The sequence below is a fragment of the Conger conger genome, chromosome 15 (genome assembly GCF_963514075.1).
Source record: "Conger conger chromosome 15, fConCon1.1, whole genome shotgun sequence".
NCBI classification, from domain to species: Eukaryota; Metazoa; Chordata; class Actinopteri; order Anguilliformes; family Congridae; genus Conger; species Conger conger.
The window spans coordinates 5,626,964-5,650,306 of record NC_083774.1 but is presented as its reverse complement, the minus strand read 5'-3'; the positions used below and the strand labels follow the sequence as shown (position 1 = coordinate 5,650,306).

At 46.9% G+C, this 23,343-nt stretch overlaps 1 protein-coding gene across 2 annotated transcripts in view; it reads right to left on the bottom strand.

The window, feature by feature from the left end:
- lrrc4ca (leucine rich repeat containing 4C, genome duplicate a) overlaps positions 1–23,343 on the bottom strand; it is an 87,724-nt gene that overhangs the window by 7,957 nt on the left and 56,424 nt on the right. For both annotated transcript variants that reach the window (XM_061222419.1, XM_061222418.1), the window contains exon 2: positions 12,351–12,419. The gene's annotated coding sequence lies outside the window, so the exon portion shown is untranslated. The remainder of the gene's footprint in view (positions 1–12,350; positions 12,420–23,343) is intronic.

Below are 23,343 nucleotides of genomic sequence, written 5' to 3'. Positions count from 1 at the left end.
CCTCCGTGACAGCTCGGTAACAGCGTGGCGACGGTAGCTAGGCGACGGAGCCGACCCACACGGCACAAGCGGAGACTCGGCTCCCCGCTGTCGTCAGACGCGCGGCCCGGGAGCGGGCCGTCTCTCCGGCTGTCGAGCCGCCCGGGGGGGGTGGCCCCGCGTTCCGGGGGGCCCTCGGAGCGGAGCGCGATCCGGGGCAGGTCTTTCACGAGGTGACAAACTCGAGCTCAGACAGGAAGAATGCGGCGGGATTGCCGCGCGCGGGCCAGAAGTGCTCACACACACCGCTGACTAACCCGGGCGGCCGGCCGCCATTCCGGCTCCTCTTCCACAGAGCGGAGGGACATGTGGTCGCAGCCATGGGGAGCCCAGGGAGAAGCTGAAGAGAGCTGGGACGTGCCTCACAATTACAACAGAGGACGTGTGTGTGGGTGTGTGTGTGTGCATATACTCACATATGCCCAGGCATGGACACATGCACGCACATACGCGCTCACGCGTACACATGAATACACATGAACACCCACAAGCATGTGAACATGCATGCACACGCACGCATATGCAGACATACACGTGCACAATCACACACACACACACGCACACACACACACACACACACAGAGTCACAGAGACACAAACACACACAAACACACAAACACACAAACACACATACACACACAAGCACAATCACACACACACAGAGCCACATACTCACATGCACACATATGCAGACATACACGTGCGCAATCACACACACACACACGCACACACAGAGTCACAGAGACACAAACACACACAAACACACATTCACACACACACACAGAGCCACATACTCACACGCACACAGGAATGTTCACATCCACAAACACACACACACACACACACACACACACTCCCTGGTTACTCCACGGCTGTGCTCAGCGCTCTTATTTGGGCTGGCTCCAGTGAGACTCGTGAAGACGTCCCTGAGCCTCAGAGAACTGCACCTGACACCAAGCCTCCCTCACAAAACACGTTCACCGCCATCCCCACACGCGGGCTACGACCCCTCATCACAACCAGCAGGAAATACACTCTGGCAAGGGAGCAGAGCGCAAGGCCAATCCCTGCATGATGTCATAAATCAATAGCATGTTGAGGAAGAAAGAAAAGGAGTCAAAAAAGGATGTAAAATAGCAGAATGCAAATAGAAAAGGGGAGTAGCTACCGGCAGGGAGGGCAGCGGGTGTGCGGTGATTCAGATACGCAGCCCTGCGATACCCACAACAGAGCGGGGTGACGGATCCTCCTCCGGGCAAAGAGGAGAGCACAAAGCCTGCTACTGTGAACCTCTTCTATCTCTCTCTCTCTCTCTCTCTCTCTCTCTCTCTCTCTCTCACACTCTCTATCTCTCAGACAAACACATACACACACACACTCTCTCTCTCACTCACTCAATCTTTATCTCTCTCTCACTCCCTATCTATCTCTCTATCTCTATCTCTCTCTGAAACATACACACACAGGCGCTCTCTCTCTCTGGAACACACACACACACACACACGTGCTCTCTAATTTTCTAATTACCATGTTTCTACGACGTTAAAGAGACGATGACAACAACCTCACTTTTTCTTTTCTTTTTTTTTAAACCCAGAGCCAAAGGTGGGGCACAGTGCTGAATGAGCTCTCTGTCACGGAGAGGACGGAGCACAGGAAATGACATCACGCCACCCTGAGCGCAGCACGCGTGGAGACGGGTTATAATGAGATGCAAAACAGAATCAGGTCACCTCCTGGTAGGCGCTGGCTTCATCACGCTGAAATTAGAACGAGGAAAGATGAACGGATACGATACGACAGCACCACCTCCATGAACAGATACCACGCCACCTCCATGAACAGATACCATGCCACCTCCATGAACAGATACCATGCCACCTCCATGAACAGATACCATGCCACCTCCATGAACAGATACTATACAACACCACCTCCATGAACAGATACTACACAACACCACCTCAATGAACAGATACGATACTACTCCATCACTGCGATGAAAGAGTATGTTACAGTATCACTACCTAGATGAACGGATACGATATGACAAAAACACCTTGTTGTCGTTGCGCTTACTACCGGACTAGGTGCAGCAGGTTCACACACACACACACCCACACACACACACACTCACACACACACGTATGTGCCAAATAAAAAAACATATAAATAACATATCACCCAAAAACCCCTCCAGGACAATGGAGTTATTATTGGAAGGGTCGGTATTTTAACGTGACGCGGTTCCTTCATCTGTGAATCTGTGTGAGGGAGAGGGAGAGAGAGAGAGAGAGAGAGAGAGAGAGCGAAACAGCGATGTCGAGCGAGAGAGACATAGAGAGGGAAAGAGAGAGAGAGAGAGAGAGGCAGCGAGAATGTGAATGAGAGCTAAATTACAGACCGTTTTCTTTTTTTTTTTCTTGTGAATTTCCAGGGCAATACTATTTCTCTCTAACCTGCGACGAAGTCCCAAATAAACGCGGAGCGGTGCACGGGGGCTGGGGAGACACGCCGCGAGCGCGGGGCCGGTGGCCGTCGCCCGGGCGACCCGCTCGTACCGCGCATGTGCCGGGGACGTGAGCGCCATGCTAACGGGAGCGTGGCCCAGTTACCGCAGGCTGCTGACATTCAAAAGCCTCACGCTCCCCGCCTCCCATTGATGGCCCAGCTGCCTCCCCGGCTCCCAAACTTTCTGCTCTCTGTCTCCTTAGTGACCGCTTTTTTTTCTTTTTTTCTTTTTTTTTTTCCTTTTTTTCCTTTTTTCCCCCAGCTGGCATTGCATTACTTCCTGTCCTTGGTTACCATGCCAACCCCCCAGAGAGGGAACATCACTGTCGGCATGCCTGCGTGAGCCGCCACCTTCGGCAGAAAAAAAAGCGTTCTTCACCGCGACTCGAGCCTGACGGGGGGAGAAAAAAAAGGCGAAAAGGGGCGAACGAAATGCCCGCCCCAGGGGTGCTTTAGCGCCATCGATGTGTCGCGTGACATTCCCACGCATATCAGCGTAACAGCGAAACCGTTTCTGCTGCTATCGATCACGCCTTTCAGGATAGCTTTGAAGTGAACGACCGCGAGGACAATGGATGCCCTAATAAGGATCGCTTTTCCCCCCGTTGAAGAGTTCCTCACTTTGACCGCTTGTGGACGGATAAAAAGACAAGATCAAGGTCTAATGTTGTGAAGAAGCGCTGTGCCGTGTTGCACTGTGCAGTGCCAGGCAATTCTTTTCAGCGTCGGTGTAAAGCTCCAGCTTGTTTGGCCAGATTCAAACCGTGGAAATTCGTTCATTCAGATGCCCCAAAGATTCATAAATCTGTCTTGCGTTGGCTGTTGACGTGTAGCATATGTCCCACTAACATTGTTTTCAGTGCTATACTGTCAAATTCATATTTACTAGAATTATTTTCTTCAGACACTTAATTCCAAGATCACTGCAGTCAAAATAGCTCATAGCACTGCTTTTTAAGCTGTAAGCTCATAATTAACGAGTCACCGTAGCCGTATGATAGCAAAAACTCCAGGCAGTTTCTGTGTTATTATCTCCAGACTTTCCCAGTCGAGAGGAAGAACATGAAGTCAGGGTGCTCCACTCTTTTGCAAAGTGTGTTTGTGTGTGTGTGTGTGTGTGTGTGTATGTGCGTGCATGTCGGTGTGTGTTTGTGTGTGTGCATGTCTGTGTGTCTGAGTGTGTGTATGTGTCTATGTTAATGTGTCTGAGTGTGTTTGTGTGTGTGTGTGTGTGCGTGCATGTCGGTGTGTGTTTGTGTGTGTGCATGTCTGCGTGTCTGAGTGTGCGTATGTGTCTATGTTAATGTGTCTGAGTGTGTTTGTGTGTGTGTGTTTGTGTGCCTGCTTGCGTGTGTTTGTACATGTGCATTTGAAGGCATTGTCAATACATAGGCCAGATATGGGGCGACATTGGCTCAGGAGATAAGAGCAGTCGTCTGGCAGTCAGAGGGTTGCCGGTTCAATCCCGGTGTGTCGAGGTATCCCTCAGCAAGACACCTAACCCCTAAATGCTCCAGATGAGCTGGTTGGTGCCTTGCATGGCAGCCAATTGCCGTTGGTGTGTGAGAGTGTATATGAATGGGTGAATGAGAAGCATCAATTGTACAGAACTTTGGATAAAGGTGCTATATAAATGCCAACCATTTACCATAAGAGAGCCATGATACTCTTCGCTGAATTTAGTCGGGAATAACAAAAAAGTAACAAACAAAAGTTCCAAATTACAAAATGCTTTACTACCACCAACACAGCAGATCAATCAGTAGCTGAATGAAGCAGTCGGCTGATCAGATGGATTGTCAGACACAGCCCGTTTCTTACTTTTCCAGCGGTGGTATTTTTCACTTTGGAATCTCTCTTCCTGTTTCTTACAACAAAACTAAATTACGAGTGCATCATCTTCTGCGCCCGCAGTTCAGTCACCCGCAGAATCTAACGAAATCTGAAATTATCTTTTTTTTTTTTCTCTCCCTCCGAGCAGTGGGAGATTAAATGCTTCACTTCCTGCAGTCGATACCTTTCATGTTGCACCCGGCTGAGATGACACGTTTTTTTCCAGTCAGACTTTATGCTAACTCTTAAATCGTAAGCGGTGTTTTGGCGACGGGCTTCGGACCCCTGTACTCTTACAGCGGAGAGAGAGAGAGGACAGGCGTGGCTGCTTTAAGCGGCTGCTCGCACTGCCATCACGAAAAGCACTCCCCATTATTTTCAAAACAAACTCTCTCTTCCGAACGGTTGTCTGACAATATTCCTGTCACTGGCTCTTTCAACCCTCCCATTAAAGCCCTTTTGCACGATTTGTTTTTCTAGCTGTAGGAGGAACATTTCTCTCTGAAAGAGAGCAGGCCATGAGGGGATAATTGGAAAACACCAGGCATGAAGAAATATATAAATTGATAAATAAATAAATGCAGATCTAGAGCGCTATGGGGAAAGGAAATAAATGCAAAAAAATGAAATAAAATACATTTGGAAAGCGTCTTTTTGATAAATAAATTACTGTCAGTGTTTTGGCAAGGACAAACTGAAAATGCCTTTGGAGCTTTCTGAGGATTGCATTTGCAGTTCTTAAGTTGTCTGAACGATTAAGAAAAAGTAAAAAAAAAATAAGGCAGTTGTGTGGGGAGGAGGCCCGTGCGCCCAATGTTAACCATGAATAATTTCCGGCAATTTAGCCATTCATAACGGAACGTCTGATCAACCTCAGCATATGGAATGAGGCCGAGCATCGTTCAACAGGCTGAGCAAGACAGGGAGGGAGAGAGAGAGAGATAGATAGATAGATAGATAGATAGATAGATAGATAGATAGATAGATAGATAGATAGACAGATAGATAGAGGGAGAGAGGGAGAGAGAGAAAGAGAGCGATAGAGATAGCAAGCAGAATTATGCACAGAGCAGCCTCACAATGTTTTTGCCATGTAGTGGCAATATCTTATTGAAACATCCACATAATATTACAATAACACTGTGAAAACATATCAGAACAGCGAAGCAGCGCTCTGAAACACAGCGTGATTTTTAGGAACCTACGTGCTCCCGAGACTCAGCTGTCTAAGAAAATAATATCAGAAAATGAATTTGTACTAAAAATAAATATTAATCATCTCAGTAATGAAAGGAAGATGATTTTCATATTTACAACATTCTCACGTTCTGAAAACCTGAGTAAGTCGAGGCAAATGTGCAAGCCGATCAAAAGAACAGTTTTAACATCTACACTATACATGCTTAACTTTTCATCTGATAAACAGCCTTTATTTTTAAGCCTAGTATTTTTAATACTATATATATTTGGGAGAAGCACAAAAGGACAACATAACACTGTTAATTAAGATTTATCAACTGATAAACACACAGCAAAGTTACAAAGCTGCATTAAGTAGCACACAGCTGAACCTGGAACCCACTCAGTGTCAGCACAAACATGCACAGCGAAGAACTAGTTCCAGAAGAACATGGAAAATTCACAAAGTTCACAGTGCCAAACAACCGATTTTCTAAAACACGTTTTTGCATAAAACTCATTAGCGTGTCAAACAGCTGCCTTGTTGGTGGAAACAGGCCCCCTGACGTGGCCTTGGACATTCAGCGAAGCCTTTGGTGATGGTGCTTTGACTTGACATGAGCAGTAATACAAGTTGTGCTTGTTAGCTTCTGAAAGATTTCATCTGGCAAGTTGCGAGCAAAGCTGGTAGCTATTTTATTTTAGAAAAAATCTATATAATAAAGGGCACACCACTCACTCCCATGACTTTTCGACACAAGCTTGCCTTGGGTGAAAACCCACGTCAGAGGCTCTTACCAGAAACGAGAAACTTTGCAAGATCATAAAATATTAAAATGATGATGGCAAGAACACTTCACACTGCACATGGCCACAGCAAATATTTTCAGAATAGCTCAAAATGTATCTCAGTATGTCATGAATGAATGCGGACACTGCGTTTGCGTGCGTGTTCTCACTGACGGGCTTCTCTGTGGACAGCATGAATCAGCAATAACCTTCTCTCCAACCGAAACAGACAATACCTTATGGTCCCCCACACTTTTTGTGCTGCGTCTGCCATTTTAGAACCAGCCTTTCTGTAGAAGAACGAGGTGTACACATCCAGCATACCAAACGACCAATTTCCACCTGAATACATCAAACAAATCAACATAAAACTAGAATGATAAAGAACAAAACGCAATTTGGCCAGTGAATAAAGGAGTTATATTAAGTGGGAGTCAACATACAGTATGTTGCCTGAAGACTAATTATAAAGCTTGATTATTATTTAAAAAATGACCCATCTACACAACTCGTAAACTCTTTCTTTTAAAGGCTGGGTCTTGATAAAGAAAATATGCTGCTTTGAAGGTGATGCCAATAACGTTGCTTAGATTCAAAACAAGGCAATAAATAAAAGGGGCTTTATTGAAAAGCTTTCACAATTTGCAAATAGGGAATAAACCCAGAGGGGAGGAAAACTTTTATTCCGTGTTTCTTGTAGTTTATTAACGGTTGTTTACCTTAAGAGAAGGTTTACTCCTGTTGTTTATATGGTGGGGTGGTTTTATTTGGCTATTAATTTTTGACTCGAAACTGACAAAGGAGCTTATGAGCAATAAAACACAGTTTTACAGGGACAAGTAAATTAAAACAAATCCGAAAACAGAAACTACATTGGGTAAATGGATGCGCCGTCTTCACTGGTCAGTTTATACTATATATGCGATGTGACAGGCGGCCCATAATTTGTCTCTTCTATGGCCTAAATTTGACCTCGAGGTGACACATTCACTGGATGAATGGGCAAACACACACACAGACACACACAGACCAGTACACACAAACGTACACACACACAAACACATAAACACACACACACACGATGTGAAAAGCCTTTGTCCTCCCTCGTAGTGCTGTGGCAGCAGTACTTGATTCATCCCTCCAATTAACCAAGAGCCAGGATCTGATACTGACACCTTATTGATCATTTGAAAACTGAGAGGACCAGAAGAGTGTGCTGACGAGATGGGTATCAGTCCATATCAATCTCCCTACACATTTTCTATCACAATAAATGTCCCAAGCACTCTATCAAATGCACTCATGAAAATGTGTGTGCCTGTGTGTGGTTGCCTATTGATTTCTGTACTGTAGTTGTGCGCTTGAATATGCATGTCTGCGTTCATGAGTGTTTGTGCTCATAGCTGTGGCTGTTTGGTTGTGCAAGTGTGTCTTTGTGCAACTGTGCACACGTGTGTGAGCATGATTTAATGTATTTTTTTAGACTGTGTGTGCATGTATATGTGTACTGTTTGCTTGTGTGTCTGTGAGTGTGTGTGTGTGTGTGTGCGCGTGTATGTGTACTGTTTGCTTGTGTGTCTGTGTGTGTGCGTGTGCGTGTGTCCGTGTGAGGGGCTGGAGCCTATTCCAGCATGCAGGGGGCAAGAGGCAGGAATACACCCCTGAGAGGTCGTCATGGTGTCAACCACGGACCCCTAAAAACCAATCAAAAGACTCTGCTCCCTACGGAAGAAGGCTGTGATTGGTTCACATTAGAGTGCCACTGATCACACAAGATCTCACCATCCCTTCCTGTATTTAGAACAAGAGGAGATACTGCCCAGTGCAGTCCATTAGTGTTTGGACAATGGTACAATTACTGTTGTATTGGCTCGATATTCCGGCACATTACATTTGAAATTAAACAATGAATGTGAGGCTAATGTGCAGTTCCCTTCCATTTGAAGGTATTTACATCTAAACCGGGTGATCCGTGGAGGTATTAGAGCTCTTTTTATACATAGAACCACCCATTTCAGTGCAGGAAATTGTGCCACTGTGTAAATACTGCTCAGTAGGTGAAAATGCAACTCAGGCTTTTCACTTTATTTTTGGACAATATGCGGATGTTGGCCAGGCTGAGACCCTTTGGGTGTTGAAGTCCAGGACCTATGCAGTGCTGGATACTCTGAGGTCTGATTTTCCAAGACCTTCATCAGAACAGGAGAGGAAAGAGGAGAAACAGGCCATTCAGTCCATTGATGCTCAGCCTTTACCTGCAAACAGAGGGCCCCATTCACGACACCTTTAGTACACGCAAAACCATGGAGCACACACTGAACAATAACAGGACCAAGGATCGTTAATCACGTCTGTTTTGCACCAATCATTGGTTGTGTTGTGTTATAAGCTTTGCATGTGCTAAAGGTTGTACACTGCAAAAGTGTTTTAGTCTTGTAATTAGATAGAAAATGTATCTCAAGTAGATTGTTTCAAGTTACCATTTGCTTGACAAGTGAAATTTTCTTTTCCCATTGGCAAATCTTGAAACGAGTCTGTGAGAGTGACAAAATTGTCTTATTTAGCAAAAAAAATGGAATAGAAAATCTAAATATAAGACTAAAGTACTTTCTTGTTTCTTGCGGTACAGAAAATGGGGCCGCAGTCTGTTGGTGAATTCTGAGCTCAGATGAGCTGAGTGGCCTGTTCGTCCTCCATTGGGGTTTTGCTGATCTTTACTCCAACAACAGCATGTATGTAAACCGTGACAGGATCCATGGTGTCGACAGCACACAGGGCCATCAGCCAGCCATACGAAGGAGAGGATTAGAAATAAATAAAGAACACAAGTGAATAAGTAAGCCGTGGGAGCAGGAATAAATACGCTGTGATATCTGAGCCGATGGGTTAATAATGGCTTCTGTATGTAAATCCCTAAGGAGAGGGGGGTGTTGGTGGTGGTGGTGGTGGTGGTGGGGGGGGGGGGGGGTTGGTAGAGACGTGATTTTCCGAGTGAGCGGAAACGCAAACAAAAGCCCTCAATTGAGCAATTAAGTCCTGGAGTGGAAGAGACGCAGGCGGAAAAAGCGGGTGGCCCTGGAGGGTAGCGCTAGTCGCGGAAAAATCTCAGAGCGCGCATCCAGGTGCCCGCCCAGGGCTGCCTCACCCTCGCCCCTCACCCCACGCCCCACACCCCTCGCCGCACGCCCCACGCCCCACACCCCACGCCCCACGCCCTTCGCCCCACGCCCCTCGCCCCACGCCCCACGCCCCTCGCCGCTCTGCGAAACGGGTACGATTGCGTTCGTTTGCAGCGCGCGGCTTCACGCAGGTGTTCTGGGGAGACGTTGAGGTTTTCTCCTCTAAGTGGACCTCTTGCACCTGGCCGCACAGCCCACACTCCCCACCAACCCCCCCACCCCTGCCCACTGTGTGCGGGGACAACCGCTGGTTCCAGAAGGTGATCCCAGCTGAAGTCCGGATAAGGATTCAAGCGTCAAGCTACTTAACACCAAAACACGCCAAGCCCTGCTGATCCTTTCACATCGGCATTACATTTAGAACACGCTGTTCTCCAAGGGTAACTTACATATCTGCACACAATCCATTTACGCAGCTGGACAATTACGGAGGCAATTTACACAGTGTGTTAACAACATTTCCTCAAGCGCCTTACTCACCCGGCAGTGCCCCACCTGTAGAATGTAACCGGCAGTTACACAAACGCAGTTCCCTAACCGCCGTAATACACCGCTGTTCTACTACAGACCAGAATGCTCACGTACCCTTCCTAATGCCCATGAAGGCCAATTGTGATTTGTTGCCTCAGTTCCACCCCTGACACGTGACCGCTTAGGCACACACACACACACACACACACGCACGCATGATTTCCCCAGACTCGTCGGAGCAGCCTTTGAGTGGACGATCGCTGCAACAGCCCTCCTCACGAACAATTAACCGCTCTCCGCTCCGTCCTCGCGCGGGTCTGTCTGCAATTCCACGAGGACGGCGACATCATCACGGCGGAATCATTACCGGGTCCCTCAGCGCGCGTTACGTTGCCCCGGCGACGCGTTAGCTCAGGCGCGGACACCTGTGTCACCTGCTATACCGCACAGCGCGCGTTCCCCCAGGAGCGGGGACGTTTCGGGACCGCGGACGTCACTCTTCTCCACCAGGACGCGGCAATGCCGCTGTGGCGGTGTGTTCACACCACAGAGCCCGGCGGGGGCCGGGGTTATGGTAAATAAAGAGCGGACCTGGATATTACCCCAGAGTTACTGTGGAGACAGAGTGCCAGGGACTGAATGTTGTGTGCAGTGTCCAGGACAGTAAGTACTGAACACTAATACAATAATACAAGAGACGACTGCTCCATATTGAAAAGTACAGGTATTTCCATCACCGGAAATAAATGCTAGCATACTGTAGCGTATGTGCACACACACACACACACACACACACACACACATGCTGTACAGGCACACACACACACACAGACATACTCTACACACATACGCAAACACACACACACACACATACTGTACATGCACACACAAATACACACACATACTACACGAGCACACACACTCACAGTATACATCATGAACGCACAAACAATGTACATTCACACAGGCATCCACACACACACACACACACACATTCACGCAGACTAAGTAGTGCACACACAAGCAGACACATGTAGAAACAGGCAAGTGCATTACAGGATGCACACACACACACAAACACACACACACATTCACGCAGACTAAGTAGTGCACACACAAGCAGACACATGTAGAAACAGGCAAGTGTATTACAGGATGCACACACACACACACACACACACACACACAATGCATATGCACTGGCAAACACAAGCGCAACATACACATTTGCCGGTACACAATGGCTTTGATGTAATTTCAACATGACATTCAAGAACGTCAATGAAATCCTGGGCGTGAGTAGATAACAGGGCTTTGTCTGCGCCGTCAGACACAGCTGAAAGTACGAACAGAAAAGAGCTGTCTGAGGACATCGTACATACATTTCAATATTGCAAGCTTATTTTTCACACTATTAAATCAACAATGCTTCAGTACGACAACTCGGAGTAGAGTGCGCTTTCCTTCCAAAGTCACCATCTGTTATTTACACAATGACTCCCTCCAGGGTACGAGAGAATAGGGCCATATACTGAGGAGATGCATAAATCCATCACGTAAATGCGTTCTCCCTTTGTATCACCTGACCCCAGCTCCTCTTGCTTCTGAAGGTGAGATGGGGGTAGAGCCAGTCCGAGGGAGGCACTCTTCACAGAATGAGAATGAGTCTTGCACGGTCGAAATCAAGAGGAACAAGAAGTTATACATTTGATTAGAGGAGAAACTTAATCTTACTTCGCGATGATTTAAAACGGTTAAATTTAGCTCAGATTAATTAAAAAACTTTGTCTTGCTGAAGAAACTGCAAACGCCTGGAAACAACTGAATTTTTTTTTTGACTCACATCAGTAGTATATTGCGCAGGACTTTCTGTGCGATATACATCCAGCTCAAACTGGTTTGGAACTGGTGTAAGACTGAATGTAACTCGAGACTGGAGTTTAGCAGTAGGCTATACGTGGCTGTAGACCTGTGGTGGAGTGGGGGGCATTGAGGTTAGCCTTAGGCTAACCTGTGGTGGGGTGACTGGAGCTTAACCTTTGGCTAGGTGAGGCAGTAGACCTGTGATGGGCTGACTGGAAGTTAGCGGTAGGCTACGTGTGGCTGTAGGCCTGTGGTGGGGGTGACTGGAGGTTAGCCTTAGGCTAGGCGTGGCTGTAGACCTGTGGTAGGGGTGACTGGAAGGACAGGAAGATCATGGAACGGTCCACTTTTGATTCCGTCTGAAATGCAAGCGTAGCGCGCCTCGACAGACAGCGGGGAGGTGGTACGAGAAAGAGCCAGAGCCAAGACCGGATGATCACACATAATCCGCGCCGGGGAATGCAGAAGTGGCTCCACTTTCCTTACCTGCCAACTCATTCGCAGTCTCCGCACTTTTTTGACATCTTCGCGTTCGATTTCAGCCGTCGGCTCGCCCTGAAACGAGAAGAGGGAAAGCGTGTAAATAACAAACGCGTAGACTGAAACCGAGACGCTCTCCAAAGGCCGCCGTGGTTTCTCTGCACACTTGGCTCGGGGAGGGAACTTGCTAAGCAGACGGCGTGCCAAGCCAAGGCCTCCGTTTAAACAATATGTAGTGTCGCCAAGACCCTGAACTGAACGCACAGAAACGGTCCGCGGAATACGCAGGTGATTTAAACGCTTAGGTGAGCATATTTCCTCTCAACCTTTGAATGATAATTTTTTTTTTTTTTAAACATCTTGTGGTGAAACACCGTAGCACCTTTACATTGTCCGTAATATGGTCTTTATATAGATACGTGTTTGACAACTGCAGACACCACATATGCTTGTTTTCTGTAGGCTAAATATACATTAATTATCATTGACGAAATACAGGCTCTGCACAGTCTGTAACTGTTCACATTATTAAGTAATCAATGCAGTGCAAGTTAGTAATTTTTTCCTATTGAACATGATAATACATTAATTATGTTTACAGTAATGGGCAAGTCCTTGCATGTACAGTATATTTATTCATATTAGATTGAAGACGAGAAACCATACACAGGCATACAAATAAACAAAGCACTATACACAACTATATGATAATACAAAAGAACATGCACGCTAGGGTACCTAAATCACAGGTTGGTCAGGAATGAGTCAAACAATTGTCCCATAAAATGCTTTTTGAGCAACTTACCCAATGCTATGTGAAAGCAATCTGCATCTGTATATGTGAATAGACGAAAATACAGTATATATGCCACTATACAGGATCCTCCAGGCACTCATGTTTCCTCCCACAATCAAAAGACTTGTACTTCAAAGGTCTAGAAAAAATTCGAATTAGCCTCCATGGCTAACTCAAATACACAAGTAGAAATCAGGATGAAGACCTAAATAGAGAATGTAGTGGTCTGTGCAGATCCTGGCCCTATATGGCCTGTGTTTCCTTAGTGGAATGGGGGCATAGAGCTCTCTCTCTCTCTCTCTCTCTCTCTCTCTCTCTCTCTCTCTCTCTCTCTCTCTCTCCCTCCCTCCCTCTCTCTCTCCCTCTCTCTCTCTCTCTCTCTCTCTCTCTCCACACTGCAGACACATTACCTCTGAGTAACCAAGAGTGTCTGGAACTAACGACTGCATCAAGCCTTGCATAAACACGCCCAGAGCTGACCATAACTGAGTTTGTGATGGACTCCTAGCGACATCATCTTCTTGTGGGGTGCATTACAGAAGATGTCCTCCCATGGTCGACAGACTCAAGTTGCTGTTGGAGTAGGTCAGTATGCAGTAGTGCAGAAATGTGGCCAAAAACCTTTTACAATTAATATCCAAGTCAACAGAGGCAGACCTGTCCTTTAAATGGTACAACGTTAAAGAGAACTTTTCATTGAATTTTTTTTACCGTTTCAAAATACTAAAAAAGCCCAGTGCAAAAGTTTGGGATCCCTGTCAGTTAGTACTTTGTCACTCCTCCTCGAGCAATTATAACAGCCTGTAAAGACTTCCTGTAGCCTGTTAAGAGTCTTTCAATTCCCACTTTTGGAATCTTTTTCCCATTCTTCCTGGCAGAAAATATTCGGCCTCCTTGCATGTACAGCATGTTTGAGATCTTTCCACAGATTTTCAGTAATATTCAAGTCTGGAGACTGTGGTGGCCATTCCAAAACCTCCATCCTTCTTTCCTGGAGGTACTTCACGGTTGATTTTCAGGTATGCTTTGGATCATTGTCTTGCTGGAATACTCAACCTCTCTTCAACTTCAATGTCTGGACTGACCTTTGAACAGTTATTGGTATTTGGTGGAATCCATTCTTTCTTCCACTCACAATATTTCCTGTGCCCCCAGCCGCCACATAACGCCAATGTGTTATTTTCTACAAAGGCTTCACCCTTTTTTCTCCAAACATACATTCTTTGAGATTGTTTGAATAGGCTTCAGGCTTCTCAATCTTTTCTTTTGCATACTACAGAAGCTTAGTTTTGTGTTGAGGTCATTCCTTCTGGCAACTCTGCCATGTTGGTCTTTGTTGTTTAAAGTTGTTTGCAACTCTTTTTTTCAGCTCTTTCGCAGCGATGTGTGGGTTCTTTCGAGCATTTCTCACCAGGTCTCGGCCATTCTGAAATCTTTATTGGTCTTCCAGACCTTGCCTTGACTTCAACTGTTCCCTTCATCATTCATTTTCTAAACATGGAATAGGTAGTCATAATAGGTAACAACATTGAGAGAGTTTTTGTAGCCTTCTCTTTCTTGGTGGAAATGAACCATCTCAATTCTGAAATCCTTGGATAGCTGTTTAGACGAACCCATGGTTGTTAACACCAAACAGAACAGCCACTGTATTTGGACGCTTTAGAAGACACATAATTACTTCTAAGTTACTATAGAATAAAAGGTTCAGCCCTGGAATTATACTCACCTGACTCATTTGAGCCCGAACAAGTAAATCTTGGGGGAAATGCCATGAATGTAAAAATGTTAAAAAAAAAATCACCTGGGTTTGGGCCTTCTCTTTTAAAAGTAATAAAAAATAATCCAAAAGGGTTCCCAAAATTTTAATAATTTATAAACAGTAAAAAATTCAAATGAAAAGCAATCATGCTTTAAAATGAGCAACTCTGTACCATTTAGAGTTCAGGTTTTATTTTTGATCACATACAGATTCATTGTAACATTTAAACCAGGGGTGACCACATTTTTGCACCCCACTGTAATTGCCATGGCGATGATAGCTACTGCCTTCATCATCATAATAATTTTTTTTTGCTCAGACAAAACACACCAATTAATCAACACATTAAATTCTGGAGCCCATAACTCAAACGTATTTTTTAAAAATCAGTTCCTCCAATTAATGTGGTCATAAGAATATCTTTCTTCACAGAGGAGCTAGGCTCTGAAAAGTTAAAAAATAGTTTTACAATGACTAATTATTAAGTTATTCAATTCAAGATGCATCTACGGCACAGTGGACAGCTAATTAAAAAAAATTCTCAACACTCATTTTCTACTGTGTAGATTATCTAGGACAAAACCACTGTTTGTTTGCAATTTCAGCACCTAAGTACAACACTGTTTACCTTACCAGCTGAGGAGAGCGTTCTGAAAAGATCGCATCTGTTTCATATTCCACTCAGGACCGTGTTGCAAATGAACAAAATGGCTGTCCATCGCTGTGACATTTAACTTGCTTTTATCCGAGACTGTTACAGTAAGCTCCTTCATTTTTTCTTCACCTTCTCCTGCATATTTACACGACAAGAAGGCTCCGATTTCATCTGTTCCGCTGTTCTTGTTTAGGTTGCTCTCCCTTTGACAACACCCCTCCAGAATGTTCCAGTCTAACCACAGACAGCTGAAGACAGCACAGATATCAATAAATTATTAACTTTTTTCAATTAAAATCCCACCCAAATTTTAAATCTAGAATTTGTACAAGCGTGCTCATACACTCAGTGAGAACTTTATTAGGTATTTATTAGACTAATTTTATTAATTATTTATTTGACGAGAATGCGTGAAAATCCCAGGAGATCGGCAGTTTCTGAAATACTCAAACCACCCTTCTCTGCCACCACAATCATTCTATTGTCAAAGTCACTCAGATATAATTTTTTCTCCATTCTGATGGTTGATGTGAACATTAACTGAAGCTCCTGACCCGTATCTACGTGATCGTATGCACTGCACTGCTGCCACAGAATCGGCCGATGAGATAATCGCATGAATAAGTAGGCGTAATAAAGTAAAATTCCTAATAAAGTGCTCGCTGAGAGTAGATGCCCCCTGCTGCCAGCTCAGAAGAGCGAAGACACAGTTCTCCTCCCAAGTACACAGTGCCACAAGCCACAAGCCACAAGTGCAGACAGGGTGTGGAGGAGACCCGATCATACTCAGGCGTGCTCAGAGAGCAACCGCGGGCACCCAGATGGCCAACAAGAGTAACTCGAGCGATGAGCACTGCTATCCCTGACCGACCGAATCCCTCCTGTACACCCCTCGGGCGTCGTGAAGCCAATTTCTGCACCGCCCCTGCAGGGAAGCTGGCCCCCGTTACCGCCGGCACGGGCCAGAGTCCATGCAAGACCGCGATGCTCACTCAGCCGCTTTTACAGAGTGAGCTACAGAGCAACCCACTGCCATTCCTGACCTATTTCCATGTATTTTATTCTCGCATTAACCAATCCTCTCTCTCCCCCTCTGAAAAGCATCATCCTGCCTTTTCAGGTTTTTTTTTTTTTGTCCCACAACTAAGAAGAGGCTGGAAAGGCTGTAAATTCGCAATGTGTAAAACGCAAATAGTGTAAATTCAAATCTTGCACTTGGCTGCAAATGCACAATATTCCACTACGCAGTCCAAATTCAATTCAAGGCTCTCCAAGGACTGCAAGCGGGCGCCAAAATACGAGGCTCACCATAACATGGCCGACGAATGGTTCACTCTATTCCACATTTCTAAGGTAAGCTTTCCTTCTATAAAAAAAATAATTATATTAATAATGCACGTGTACACATCTTATGATGTCGCTCCAGCTCCATCAGGCTGATGCCAACACATTTCAGAGATCTATTCCAGAGATAGGTCTCTCTCTCTCTCTCCTCATCTCTCCCTCCCAACCCTTCCCCCCCTCCCTCTCTCCCTCCCACCCCATGTCTATCACTCCGTTTCCTGTGCTTGCTCTCTCTCTCTCCCTCGCCCCACTCCCCCCTCGCCCCCCATCTCTCCCCTATCAACCCCCCTCCCTCTCTCCCTCCCACCCCATGTCTATCACTCCGTTTCCTGTGCTTGCTCTCTCTCTCGCCCCACTCCCCCTCGCCCCCATCTCTCCCCTATCGACCCCTCTCCCTCTCTCCCTCCCACCCCATGCCTATCACTCCGTTTCCTGTGCTTGCTCTCTCTCTCTCCCTCGCCCCCCCCCCCCCCCCCCCTCTCTATCCTCAGACCTGCCTATTTCACCGATCACATTAAATAACTTCCTTAACATGAATGAAATGAGATCCTGTGTACGTGTCCAGTCTCTGGTCTAACGCTGGGCCCCCCCAGTCACACAGTATCGCATCAGGTACCGTGTGGCTTCTGAGTGCTGCTGAAGGCTCAGCTGGGGGGGGTGCCAGTCCACTGCTAACGCTAAAATTAGCGGGACATCGGTTGAATTAATCACAGTCCAAAGACAGCATGGAAAAATCCAAAATCCAACCCCAACTGCTGTCACATTGGCCAAGCCCCCAGCATCAGATGAAAGCCAAGGCCTTTCTCTCTGGTCCTCTGGTCCCACTCCCTAACCCCCGAGAGAAAAACAAACCAAACGAACAACCCACCTCACCTTAAACACCTTTAAACACTTCCCAATGCATGACTGAGCAGTTAAATGCAATTACAGAAACATTTCAAAACCAAAATAAATATGTAATTACACAATAAAAGAAACTTGCCAATTTAATTGTCTTACTTTATTTGCATTCTGTATTCTATGCTCTTTGATGTTTCATTTGACAATTAGCTCATTAACTGGAGAAGAAATAACTAACCAATCATTATGTTTATAGGCCATTTCATTTCCATACAATTTCCCAATGCATGCATTTAAATACTACACCACAGAGTAGGTTGTTGCTTGCGTACAGTAATTATAAATATACCTCTATGCTATAAATGATAAATGTCTGCAGTGAGTATAGTGTAACGACACCATGCCAGAAAAAACAATGTAAAATGAGTGAGCAATTATTATTAGTGCTATTGTTATTACTATATAATAACACTGTTATTACACTGTTATAATGGTTTCTGTATGTACGTTCTGGCACTGTTAGTTTATTTAATGACAATAAAGCATTTTTGAATCTTAATGAGAGAATAAGAGTAAGGCAAAGGGAGGGAACGAGGTAGGGAAGAGAGGAATGGAGAGCGGGAGGGAGAGAGGGAGAGAGGGAGAGAGGAAGAGAGAGAAAGTGAGTGAGAGAGATGGAGAGGGGGAAAGTGTTACACTGTGATAACTCACAATAGAAAAGTCTGTACCTCCCACTGTGAGGACAGTGGGCACCATTGTGAGAAAAATATCACGCATAAATACTAATGGCAAAATTACTGGCAAACAGGGCTTTCAATGGGTGGCCAAAACAGCTTGTCACAAAGCAATTATCTGAATGCAGGCCATCCTCTCAATCGAGACCGAGAGAGAGAGAGAGAGAGAGAGAGAGAGAGAGAGAGAGAGAGAGAGAGAGAGAGAGAGAGACAGAGAGAGAGAGAGAGAGAGAGAGACAGAGAGAGAGAGAGAGAGAGAGAGAGAGAGAGAGAGAGAGAGAGAGAGAGGGAGAGAGAGAGAGAGAGAGAGAGAGAGAGAGAGAGAGAGAGAGAGAGAGAGAGATTTAATACACATATCAGGGCATCAGGTAGGCCTACATATACACTTCAACTATTATTTCACAGGCCAGAAGCCTCAATGCACATCAGTGGAAAACAAACATAAAGACAAAACAGAATAAAAGAACAGATTGAACCATTGCTGACACCTCATGCACCTTTTAAGCAAACACATTTGCCACATTTACCAAATCGGCATGGCTGTAGACCTGAGGAGGAGCGACTGGAGGTTAGGAACTGTGTCTGTGTGCAAGAGACTACCCAGGCTCATTCACAAAATTCAAGAGTACACTCCACCCCCCCGTTTTCTACACACCTCCACCAACACCAATCACAGCCTGTGATGTCACAATAGTGGTAACTGACAGCAATGCCGTTCAAAAAGACAGAGTTAGAACTCTGTCAGAAAAAAACAGGAAATAACATGAGGAACTTTCTGGCTTTTCAATACATTTTCCGTATATTTGTACAGTACTCATGACTGTGTATGTTTACACCCCCATAGCTTGTAGATTTGATTCCCTGATGAAGTTCACATTGCTATTGAACCGATATAATATTTGCCTGAATTCAATCACATCCTCGCCGAATCACACCGCAATTAACTGCCATCGCGAGCGCTGCCGTGGCAACAAGGTACGGTTAAACGACCGGAATTATAGTTCCTGCTATTTTAGCGGGTGTCGCGTTTATCCGGATCCCCCCCCCCGTCCCCCCGTCCCACGCGATCCACGGATCGGGGCCGCTGGAGCCCCGCAGGCCCCAGTTGCGCTAATGTTAGCGTTAATGTTAGCGTGATCAGCGCGCGGCGCTTAGGCTCCTCCTCAGTCCTCCATCACGGCTCTAATCGAGCCGCTCCTCACCTAAAGCGGAGAGCGGGGACGCTACAACCGACCGCGGCGTGCGGGCGATAAAGCACCCCCTCGCCCGCCGTGACCGCGACCGCGGATCCCGCCGTCCTCCCAACTCACAGTGAAATACTTGGCGTTTACTCGGTTGTCTCGTTTCTTTTTTAAACGCGGTCCCCGTTACGGTACAGTAATAATTTCCCGGGTTACTCCAGGGTGCTCGGCGCTAAGCTCCGGCGCGGGGATCTTAATCTGCGGACCGGCGGCGGAGAGACTTCCTCCTCGCTATGCAGAGTTAATGCAATCAGGGGCAGATATGGAATGAATTAATAGGTCTGATTAAGTGGTGGATCGCATTAGCGCTCGCTAACGAAAGAGATTTCTTCGGGAAGGAGCGGGAGAATTTGCACTCGCTCTAGCAGACAGATTTTTTCCCTTTTGTGTGGCGTCTCTCTCTCGCTCCCGCTCCGACTGTGGGCGCGGCCGGGCCGAGCTTCACGCTATAATGAATTAATTTGTTCGAATATGCTCCCGCACTTCACCCAACTGTGAAATTGATTCTTTGTTCTCTTTGTTCCGTCCGTTATTTCGCAGACGGCGGTTGCCAAACTTGCTCATTGTCAACCGGTTTGTCCCCCCTCGTGGAAATGGACAATTTTCAAAACCACACTCTCCACTCACTCTTTTTTCGCGCTCAACATCACAGCGTCGAATGAAACGTGCTTAAACACAGAAGGCCCGAAACGAAGACGGCACAGAGAGGCGGAGGAGGAGAGGCGGAGGAGATGAAAGCTGTGTCTGCACTGAACGGGGCTCTGAGCAGCACAGTGAAATCGCTGTGCGTTAAATCACCTCTCCCAATCTCTGAGTAACTCGCAAAAAGCGTCTGCAAAAACGCTCCGGCGGGCTCTCGTGACATTCAAGCCCGACTCTGTTCCACTGCTGGCGAGGAACGAGCATAGCCTATTTACAGAGTAAGAACACAGTAGAACACAGGAGAACACAGGAGAACACTGGAGAACACGGGAGAACACGGGAGAACACGGGAGTACACAGGAGAACACAGGAGAACACGGGAGAACACAGGAGAACACAGGAGAACACAGGAGAAAATGGGAGAACACAAGAGAACACAGGAGAACACAGTAGAAAATGGGAGAACATAGGAGAACACAGGAGAACACGGGAGAACACGGAAGAACACGGGAGAACACAGGAGAACACAGGAGAACACAGGAGAACACGGGAGAAAATGGGAGAACACAGGAGAACACAGGAGAACACGGGAGAACACGGGAGAACACAGGAGAACACAGGAGAAAACAAAAGTACAAGGGAGAACACAGGAGAACACAGGAGTACACAGGAGAAAACAGGAGTACAAGGGAGAACACAGGAGAACACAGGAGAACACGGGAGAACACAGGAGAACACAGGAGAACACAGGAGAAAATGGGAGAACACAAGAGAACACAGGAGAACACAGGAGAAAATGGGAGAACATAGGAGAACACAGGAGAACACGGGAGAACACGGGAGAACACAGGAGAACACAGGAGAACACAGGAGAAAACGGGAGAACATAGGAGAACACAGGAGAACACAGGAGAACACGGGAGAACACGGGAGAACACAGGAGAACACAGGAGAACACGGGAGTACAAGGGAGAACACAGGAGAACACAGGAGTACACAGGAGAACACAGGAGAACACAGGAGAAAATGGGAGAACACGGGAGAACACAGGAGAAAACGGAAGAACACAGGAGAACACAGGAGAACACAGGAGAGAACAGGAGAACACAGGAGAACATTGGAGAACACAGGAGAACACAGGAGAACACAGAAGAAAATGGGAGAACACAGGAGAACATGGCACAGCCCGACGGCCACGCTGTGGACGTGTGCAGCGGTACGGAACGTCTCTCTGGCTCCGAGCCGCGGTTCTCACATCCTGTCTGAAGGAAAGCCATGGCCATCGCCAAGGCCACGGTGTCCCCTGTTATTGTTCTGGTCGACTGCATCAGCATCAGCAGCCACTTCACCTATCCCATCACTGACTGAGAGAGCATGACTATATTACCCATCAGGCAACAGGAGGCCACAGGGTGGCACACACACACACCCACCACACACACACACACACACACACACACACACACACCCACCACACACACACACACACACACATACAGCCACACACATGCAGACACACAGATATACATATGCACACACACACACACACACACACACACACACACACACACACACACATACAGCCACACACATGCACAGACACACATATGTACAAACACATGCACATGCGTGCACACACACACACACACATACATGCAGACACACAGATATACATATGCACGCACACACACACACACACACACACACTGATAATTGTCAGAAAGCCTTGCCAATGACCTGCTGAGAGATGAGCTCCATCTGAAATTAAGCCATCTACATTTTTGTCGTGCAACGTGTGCTGTAAAACACAGCCGTGCCATAGGCCAAGTAAGACGCTGTGTACGGCCTTTTCAATAAGCCTTGCCAATTACATATGAATCGTAACAGACACTACACACACCCATATATGAGATATGCAAATCAGTTGTATAATTATTCCACCCACACACACACACACATGAACACACACACACACATGTATGAGATATGCAAAGCAGTTGTATTATATTGGATATGGACTCCCACAGACGTGACCCCAGAATCCCACAGAAACGAGTGGTATGTTAAAGCCGCTATGTAGCGCACGGGAAAATCTGAATGCCGGGGACTTTTTCCCAGATTGCGTCTCCGCTTCCCACGCACGCGCTGTTCCCCGCATGTGGCTCGAGGCCGTACCACCCCCACCCCGCAGTCAGGGGAAGAACCTCCGCCCACACCACCCACACGCCACCGGTCCTGTGTCCACGACTGGTACGCACGTAGCCGCGTTCGAAAATGCGAACGGAATTTATATAGCGCCTTTATCCTGCTGTACGATTGATGCTTATCATTCACCCGTTCATACACACGCTCACACGCCGACGGCGACTGGCTGCCGTGCAAGGTACCGACCAGCTCGTCAGGAGCGTTTGGCTGTTAGTGGTTAGGTGTCTTGCTCAGGGACACTTCGACACACCCAGGGTGGGGGATCGAACCGGCAACCCTCCGACCGCCAGACGCCTGCTCTTACCGCCTGAGCCGAAGTCAAAGGCCCAATACCTTGTGCCAGTCACCAATAGGCTGCCATGGGGCAGAGGGGGTAAGGCCATCGAGGCGCCCGTGGGATTTTGGGCCTGACTCCTCCCTGAGGGGATGCTGGCGCTCCCTGGGTAAGCGCCCTGTGGAGAGGCGCACTGCTGATCTACAGTGGAGGATTATTCACAGGGCCAACCAGCAGACACGCGGCACACCTCGATCCACCTGTGGGGGAGGGCGGTCTGCTCTGGAGAGGGCCAGAGCCTGCCGGGGATAGCACAGGGCTGGTGCACAGGGCCGCCGACATTCGCACGGGTGGAGAATCCGATTGTCTCGGTCACGCCCGCTGTTTATCAGCCCAGGTGCTTAAAGATCCGCGCGCTCATCCCCGCATTACTGGGTCAGGACCGGCACCACACACCCAGAGAGTGAGCTGACTTTTTCTTTTGTCAGCGCAGTGAAAGAGGGGGCTGC